General features: G+C 45.4%; 1 protein-coding gene across 1 annotated transcript in view; it reads left to right on the top strand.

Annotated features, from left to right (window-relative positions):
• Positions 1-609: 609 nt before the first annotated feature.
• The window catches only part of arhgap35a (Rho GTPase activating protein 35a), a 46,876-nt gene continuing 37,960 nt past the window's right edge, over positions 610-9,525 (top strand). The window contains 1 exon segment of the mRNA XM_048980258.1: positions 610-1,333. The gene's annotated coding sequence lies outside the window, so the exon portion shown is untranslated.

Here is a 9,525-nt window from a genome sequence, read left to right as displayed (position 1 = left end):
GTATAGTTTGCCAACCTTGTCTATACATAGTTTCTGACGTCGATAAGCGAACGTTCCAAAGGGTATCTGCTTGTCTTCTACATAAATTCTTTGTGCACTGATGTGAGAGACAGTGATAAGTGATTCAGCGTTGCGTGTGATACACCGTAATAAATGGACGTCAAGCATTGCATCTCTCAATAAATATGTTCACCGCCGTGGTTATGGTGGTGCGAAACGTGGACAGGGCATCTAAGTAATGCCGACTTGAGAAAGAGAAGCCTTGGCAGCCCATGGAAGTGTAGCGAACGCGACGCGGCCGAAAGAGCACATTGAGAATGGAAGTTTTAAGGCATACGACAGACAGACGCGAAATGCAAATATAAACATAAAATGGGTATCATAGTTAAGCGTGGTACATGTGCCATTATTCTAAGGGTGTTTACTTATGCAAGCCACGCAAATAGTTCATTATTTCCTTTAGTGACCACACAAATAGCCATTACAAACAACTGGCAATTAACGATCCTCAGAAAAGTTATCAATAAAAATAATCACTAGAAATAGAGTCAATGCCAGTCGCTGCAGACATTTCGAGTCCTTTTCGTTCTCTTAGCGAATACGTATATTGTTTCGTGAATGTGTGTTGCAATTGTGTCCATGCGCCACTGGGCGAGTCCTACCCGCCTTTCTATCTCCCTTTTCTCTCGGAACAGAAGGAGGGGAAATCTGGATTCGGAAGAAGGGCCGCCATTATTGGGAAGCTGAAAAAACACACACTTACACATACACACATACATACGCAGTCTTATGTCAAACGCGCGTATCTGAAAACAAAATATTGTGAGGTTGCATCATTCAGCGACGAAATAGTGCGCCGCGAACTGCAGCAAATGCCGTGAATATACATGAGCAACTCAGCATATTATGGGTATAACAAAGGGAATAATAATTGGCCAAAAAACAACGTGGTGAGTCCCGAGGAAGACACAGTGAAACAAGCTTGTGTTTTTTAACGCCCTTTTTTCTTACAAGAAGACAGATTTCCTCTGAGCGAGGCATCGAGATTCTGAAGATTTTTTTTCTTGGGCTGCTTTGCTTTGTCAGAAGAAGAAAAAAAAGATCGAAAAACAGAATATGGTACTAAAAACTTCGTACTTATAATAATGGAGACTTGAAGAAAAAGAATCTGTCAACCGACCGAAAAAGGGAAATATAGAAATCTCTGCGCCTGTTGGAGGTGTATTTTTTTTTTTCTTGTTCTCTTTATTAATTTATTTTTCGAGCCGGTTGGGGCTGCTGCCTGCGCGAACCCGAGAGAAACGAGAAGGGCAGAGAGGCGAGGAATGCTGTGGTATGTATCAGTCTTTCTGCTTTCATTTTAATCAACGAAAAGGAGCTAAACGGGGCTTTTGTCAAAGGACGCAGCTGGAGCAAAGGCAGGGTTTGCGATTTCGTGGAGATTAATGTAAACTGTCGAAATTAAGTGATATGATCGCGATGAACGAGGCAATAAAAAGTGGATCTCGCAGAAGGGGAAATGTGCGGCGAATTGGAGTCTGCAATTCCATTCTGTGGACGAAAGGCCTGGTGATGCGATGGCTGTTATTTCTCTCCCTCCCTCTTGCGTCCAGCAAATATCCCCTGGTTAGTTTTCTTGTTTTGATGTGCGATAGATTATATCCGTTTAGTTTTTGTCACATTCAGATGATCAAACGTTTCTCCGCGCGTATTTCTTTATAGGCTCGGCACTTTGATGTAATTCTCAGCGAAGCGAGGACCTAACATTTTATTTGTTGTCCTTCCCCTTATTTATTTGGATATATCGGAATCGAAAATAGCACCTTTAATTGCGCCGAATCGGTATCTTGATTGGACGCTATATGACCCAACCCGAGGTTTTATCAGTGAATTATTCTTGGTATTTCATTCTCCGAGTTAAAAAGAATTTAAAATGTAATCGGAGTATTGATGCTTATTGGACATTGTTTAATCCTGACGGTAGCAGCTGGCGTTTTATTCTGTTAGAGTACTGGGAAGTCAGGCTAGGCCCCGCTGTTGGATGGTATTTTGTACATACGATTATGTTTATATTAATTCGTGAGTTTACATGTATATTCGCAAATCTCCGGTGCACTTCAGTCTTCAAGTAGCTGTCTAGTGTGTGTTTGTGTGTTTAAGTTACTTGTCACGGCTATAATAGCAATTCCATGTAGACTTGGATTGGAGTCGAAAAGAAACGAATAGACAATAACCGTAGAAAATGAAGCCTCTGTATATTGGGGATGCCGAGGACAGCCCCGGGTTCAATCACATAGACACCCCTAGTACTCTCGCCTCTATGAAGAAAAGGGCAGATAGGGGGGGGGTTCGTTCTCCCGTCTCTTGCTACTTTGCTCTGGTGCATATCCTACCGGCCACATTTTTGTAAGCCAGGGTGTGGGGCATGTCTCAAATCAGTCTGGCTTTTTAATAGGAGACCCATAATTCAAACGTGACACCTTGACAGAAACACTTTAAAATGCGTTTTTAAAACGCCAAATTCCGCGTTTTCTGGATTTTGTGTTTTTCTGTAAAGTTACTATGAATTGGTGCGGGGGTGGGGGGCGGGTGTAATGAAGTGTTGAAAGCACCTGCAGTTGTATAAAGTTTGCTGGGTGCCCGTCCGGTAGGTGTCAATAGCTCTGCATGCGTGTCACATAAATAACGCAGTTTGTTTAATTTTCCTCCGTCCCCCCTTTTGACCCGTTACTTGGCAGGCCTGGCTGTGCTCTGGTGTGTTAATAATTGTCACGGTCTGCTTTTTCTCCTGTTTTTGATTGGTGATGGTAAACACATTCCTGTAGATTTTAGGTCCCTTTTCAGCCCGAGCCTGGCTCCCTGGCCCCCTTGCTGCACGGCTTCCGTTTACTTTTCTTTGGTTCCGCTTGTCTCCTTCGCCCCGGTGTTCTTGTAACACGCAGATTCGCTTCAGAAATTAATAATGGTAGCCGAGTTTCAAGGGATTTTTTATTAAGATCTGTGGCTGGAATCATTTGTTACAGGTTATGATAGAATCGGACGCGATTAACACCTCATTGACGCTGTGAAAATAAACTTTAAAGGAGATATTAAACAAGGAATGCGGCTGGTGCCGTTACTGGATGTTCACATCCTTGTTATTGGCACTTATCGTAGCGTGCCATCTGGCTTTACTGTTTAATGCGCACTAAACATTCTACCAAAATATAGTTTCCTGACAGGCAACACGCTGTGGTAATATTGACTGAAGTATTTTTCTTTTTTTAAGATGCCAATTTTCAGGAAACCAGAGTTAAAAATACTAGCACCGTTTTCCTATCTCTGTCATGAATAAACGTTAAATTGCTGAAGTTGCGGGGAAAATCCAGCCAGTCATAGATTATTATGCAAATATCACTTTAGAAACAGGAGGAACTATGTTTTTCCCCAGATACAGAATTCTTTACAGTTTTTATCATATGCAGAAGTTTTTTTTCCTAGTGTTTAAGGAACAGTAGCAATTCTGTCACGTTTTAGTGGAAGCTTGCTTGCAGTTTCTGTGAATAATCTTAAAGAATTTATCTTAAGTCTGAACTGGGTGTATGTATATATGTGTGTGTGTGTGTATATGTATATAATATGTATATTTGCTGTAGCAGATGGTTGATCAAGATTTGGTGTATTTATCTTATTTTTCCATTAAAAAGAAAAGCAACACTTCGTAGTTTTGTGTCAGGCTGCTAGCATCTCTGCTCACATCAAGCCAGACGTTGGCAAGGCAGCGTCTGCGCTTGTCAGATGCCCCCCTTTTGCTTTATTTACACGCTGCAACACACTCCACGACAAGCAAGCGGGTTCAGGGCCAAAAGCGGAAGAATGGTATGTGTTTTGCTCTTCTCCACCGCCGATGGTAGGCAAGCCGTCCTGCCAGACTTAAACTACTATTTGGGCTGTGGTGCTTAGGCTTCTATGTCGCTCAAGGAGATTTTTCTAGCATAAATATGGCCCTGAGCATACCTCTAACCAGATCTTCATCTCCACAAACCATAAACTTAGAACACAATCCTGAGGGTAGTGTTCTGGGAGAGAAACTGTGGTCTCTTGCATGGAGGTGAGTCGGAACCCATGACCACCCCTGTAGCGTGTCGATCCTGTTCTGGTCCTCTCCCAGTCCTCCTCCTAAGCAGAAATGAAGCATAGCCCAGTCTGAGAGGTGGTTGTTCTGCCCCGGGTTTGAGACCAGAACACACCTCTAGTTCATCATCTTCAGGACCAGTCCCTCAGCATCCACATTTCACCCCCCTCCCACGTTTTTCTGTGCTGGTATAACCCGGAGCGTACCCATGCGTACCCATGCCGCATTTTTACCTGCAGTAATGGACCATCCGACCTGCTCCTCCTCCCCTTTTCTGACAGTTTATGTTCTCATCTTGGAACGATTCTTCGAGCTTTCTGGTCATCTGATTTAACCTGAAGCGTAATGCGCCTGCCTCATTCACCACCCCCTCCCCTTCCAGCCCAGTGTGTGAGAAGGATCTTTGCTGGTTCAAGGTGCCTTTCTCATGGCTCATTTGACTGTTATAAGACCCTGTCCCCTTTTATCAGAGTCAAAGGTGGATCGACGTTGTCATGGCTATTTTCTGAAGTGAGTTAATGATACCTGTGAGGGCAGATTCAAGATTGATCGGTGACATTTGATAGCCAGCGTCCCTGCTGTCAGTTTATGACATATAAAGTCTGCACCGTTGAGGGACAGGACTTCTTACTATTGCACACCAGCAGAGCCCACGTATCCAGTGTGCCAGGGTGGCTTGATGTTATCTAGGGATGCAGTGCTTTTCAGTCTTGGAGAACCTGATCTTGTTGCTGCTTCAGACTGCCTACCTTCTCATTTGTTCCCCAAATTCTCTTGCATTTGGTAATTAGCTTTATATTTTGAGAAGTCTAACCTTTCTGTTGGGTTCCTGAGTACTATAATCTGCAGCTCTCAAGTTGGGGGAGGGGGAATTGTATTTGCCTTGGCTGGAAAGTTCAGGTCAACCCTCCAGGACGTTGATACTATGGTTGGGTGAATGGTCTTGTGTGCTGTGATCGGAAAAGTTGAGGGAGCTGGTATCTGTCACCTACTTACACTTAAGTGTAACACTTAAAGTGGTGGAGAAATTACTCCCCGATATGACATGAGTGTGTCGCCCCTCTCTCCTGTTCGCTATTTGGCATGCGTGCACCTGACCTCTCAATGCAAGATGCCAGTAAACAAGATGTGGGTCTTTGATTACTACCACAGCAGAAATTTGATCTCAAGCCTCATCGAGGCTGAAATATGCCACGGTGGTATGTGATTTAGCACGCTGTTTCATTATAAAATCAGCAGTGAAGGAATTGTTATGATCTGCTGGAACAGCAAGATTGAGAGCAACTTCATTTTCAAGGGTTGTAACTGTAATATGTTGTAGTGTTGAGTTTGTTGGCATGGATTAGTTAGTCTAATAGAGTTCGGTACTGTTTTTATTTTCCCGCTGAGGAAAATTAGTTTATATGCAGCCAGTTATAGCAGCTTTAGAATGTGGAGCTGAGATTATGGTGTTGAGCTCTGAATGGTAGCCTTGTGTTAAACAGGATTCGGGTGGGGGGCTGTAGGGAGAAGTATTTTCTTATATTTTAAATCCCGTTTTGAAAGTGCACTGGAACTGCATTGGCGCTACTGACTGTCTCCTAGGCCCGACTCTTGGTGCCAGTTAGAGGCTTGTTGTGGAGAGAGATGGCGGAACAGGGGCTGGAACAAACAATGGCTGCCCCCCATCCCCTGGCAGAGGGTGCGAGAGCCTGTACTTGCTGAAACTCGACACCCTGCCTGAGAATCCCAAGTCCTTGTTCCGCATTTTGAAATGGCCTAGGGGGTAAATCGATAAGAAAGTGGTTACTGTCGGCGTCAGAGGTTGTAACTGGACCCCCTTCACCCCCCCCCCCCCCCCACACACACACACACACACACACACCCTCCCCCTCATTGACCTTACATTCTGTTAGCTAAAAATTCTGTGCCTCAGTTTGTGCTGGGGGGGGGGGTTGACGCTATTTTCTGTGAATGACTTCAGACTTCTTACACGTTTTAAAATCATCTCACCGCTTTGCTATAATCGTTGGACTTGTGCTTTCATGCCCCATCAATACTGGGTTCCGTCTCCCCTTTGGAGCTGGCGGAGGCTGCGGAACGCTGGCCGCGGTTTTCCAGAAAGCCCGTCGTTTTGTATGCAACGGCGCGCTCTCGGCTTGCTGCGGCGGCATTGTGAACGTGCGAGGCAGTGACAGGTGACTGTGTGTGTGTGTTTAAAATGGCCTACTGTGGAACCGGCTGTTACCCACTGGAAAAACTGCCTTGGGGTAGTTTGGGGATTGAGGGCGCGTGGAGGGGGTGGGTTTGTTTCACAACTGCCCTGTCCAGCAGCTTAATGATGTAATGGGTTACAATCGGCGACTTCTGCCAATTATCGATTGTGTCGCAGCGACTGACCTCCGCACTTGGGCGTCTGTGTGACTCAGCACTTTTTCCTTGAGAAGCTGAATGGCGAAAGGGCTGCCATCTTGATTGCTGTGTTGTCCTTGTCAGCCCCCTACCCCAACAGACATGTGGAGACGGCATTATTGGGCTAGCAGGTTCACAGGTTAGGTGCCCTTAGATGGCGGGCCGTTGGATCTTATAATGGTCTGCACTGTATCCGAGCTGATGTACACTTAGCCAACAGCTGGGTAAACCAGTGGGAACTGGAGCTGTTGCAGACCTAGTAGCTGCCAGTAATTGGTCATGTTTGATGATTTATCATTCTTTTCACACATCCTTGCTAACTTGTACTGAGGATTTTGTTTTATAGCACCTTGATTGACCTTAAACACTGGGGAGACTACTATTGCACTGTAGGTGGGTCTTCCTGTCCGCTTTTGATTGGATGAGCATTGCACCGGTCCCATCTGTGTCTCTGTAGCTGTTACAGGATATACCTGTGCCTCAGTTTTGTATTGGCTGACAGCTAAAATAACTGCAAGATAAACAGCGGTGACGGAGGGGGGGCATAACCTAAAATACACTTGGTGCCAGGCATATCCTCCTCTTCCTATTTAGCGTTAAGCCACTTAAGATACCGAAACAGTTCTGCTATGCTGGAATGTGGCTGTTTCGGGTGCCAGGTGCAGGCATCCTTCTGATTCCCGGGCCGGTTTCTGAAGCCTGCAGCCGCCTGACGTCACTCAGAGGGCCTGAAGGAGTATCGCTGCATCTCCTTCCGGCCTTCACTGCCACTCGCTCTTTATTATCATAATTGTTTTTTCTTCCCCCTCTCAGGGATGACCGGATTTAAATGGAAGGCAGAAGTGGGATAAGGCGTGAAATCTCTGCTAGTAGATTTTAACAAAAAAGAGGCAGGACGGGATACAGATGGCGTTGGTGCTATTCCTCGCTCTTCGATGCCCATCCGTCCATTTTTTCCAATCCGCTTGTGATAGTAAGAGTTGTGGTTATGATATAATGTTACATTTTAGTGTCTCCGTCATGCAATACTGTTGGGTTTTGGTCTTGTAGCAGGAATTGGAAGCGCAAGTGGCTGAGATGTTAGAGCTGCTCTCCACCCGCACTGTCTACTCTGCTGTCAATGACTTCCACATCTCCAAAGCTGAAACTAGCTAATAACGAAGATTAGGAATACGAGTTCCTCCCCTTGCAGACCGCGAATTTCTCGACCTGTACTGCTCCTTTTCGGAATTTCAGGATCACACCCATGTCTAGTATTTTTGGTATCCTTTTATGAAGTAACTGAGTTGCCTTCGCCAGAAAGCAACCTGAATAAACGGGATGAAACTCTGGAGGTGATGTGGCCTCCTTGGTATGTCATTGGTTTCATCAAATGCCGCTGCGGCGCAGAGGAGCCTCGTCTAATCTGCCATGGTTGGCCTTAACACTCTGGTTCCGTTTCCTGAAGATAGCGTTGGAGAACCCTCAACGAACTCAACCAGAGTCTTCACTAGTAAGTGGAATTTCTGGGTGCTGATTTGCGTGGAAAACGTACGCACTGTCAGTCCCCTTTGAGCCCCGGTAGTGGGGAGGTTTTCATGACCAAGCATTGTGTAGTCTACAGCAGCGTTTCTCAGACCAGTCCTCGGGGATCCTCAGATCATCCATGCTTTTAGCTCCAGGAGCTAAGACGGAGTAAAAAAAAATGCGGACTGTCTGGCAGGGAGTTGGGAGAGGGCAAAAGCGTGGACCGGCTGGTCCCAAGGACCGGGTTGAGAAACACTGGTGTACAGGAGCTGGATGCTCACATCGATTGTAAATTGCCGGCCTGCCATTTCGCTGATTGTGTCATTGCTGAGGGCCCCGTGATGCACTACCCCCCTGACAGACGGATGGCGTTCGTAAATGACAGTGGTCTAGTGCCACTGAGTTGACACAGTCTTCCTTTCTCTTCCGACTCCTGACCCTCATATTAGGTCTATTCTCTTCGCCCTTGATTGCTTTCAGCTGCAAAAGAATGAAACCTTAGGGCTTAGTAATTTTTTTTTGATAGACACGGTTGGGGGTGTTGAAACAAACTGAGCTAAACCACCCATTTCCTTTTGTCTTGGAACGGTGAAAGATGTGATTGTGTTGTCATAATAGACAACTTTTTTTTTTTTTTAATACCCTCATTTAGCCTGGGAATTTTTACATAACTTGCCACTGCTGTACGGAAACTTGCTGTCAGGATTTTATGCCGTTACTTGGCACAACGTTCCGCACAATGTTTGGCAGTATTTTACTGTTTAGCATAAAAGGAAGCAGGTAGAGGTGACTGCTTTCAATAAATACCAGCGTCATTAGACATTATGATTGAGGACATCGTTTCAGTGGCCAGTCTGCGTCTCATCCTCACACGTCGCTCCTGCAAAAGCAGAACTTGATGAATTTGGTATTTGAAAAGGGCATTCCGTGTTTATTGCCGTGACGTTAACGCTGTTGTAAGTGATGTTGGCGCGCTTGTCATTTGCGCTGCGGCCAAGCCACGCATGTGAGCACTACGGGCTAATTTACGTCACATGCCATAAGCCCGCTGCAGATGCGATGCGCTGGTGGGGGAATGACTGAGGATGAGAGGGTCAGGGTCAGGATTGCAGTGTGGGTCAGGGGGCTGGGCTACACCACTCCAAAGGACTAAATCACTTATAGAAGTCATCCCTTTCTGTTAGTGGTATGGGGGTGGGTTAGGCTATTTAAATCCAGTAGAGTATTTCAGCGTTTACTGCAAAATTTGCAGAACCCAAGTGCCTGTTAAATTGGGCATCGGTATCAATGCTTTTCATTCTTTTAAAGAACAGAACTGTAAGGAAAGTATCACAGTATGTTGCCGTGTTACACCAGCGCAATGCATCTGCCCTCCTGCACCTTGATTGGTGTTAACATCCAGGCTGAAGCTAACGCTTAAAATTTTGGACAAACGGGATATATAACAAAACTTGCATATAATTAGTGAAAATAAGTCGGAACTATTCTTATTGTGGATCGTAGTTTAATTAATG

Source organism: Brienomyrus brachyistius, chromosome 17, assembly GCF_023856365.1.
Source record: "Brienomyrus brachyistius isolate T26 chromosome 17, BBRACH_0.4, whole genome shotgun sequence".
NCBI classification, from domain to species: Eukaryota; Metazoa; Chordata; class Actinopteri; order Osteoglossiformes; family Mormyridae; genus Brienomyrus; species Brienomyrus brachyistius.
The sequence above is the reverse complement of the archived record's forward strand: the minus strand, read 5'-3'. Positions and strand labels throughout refer to the sequence as shown.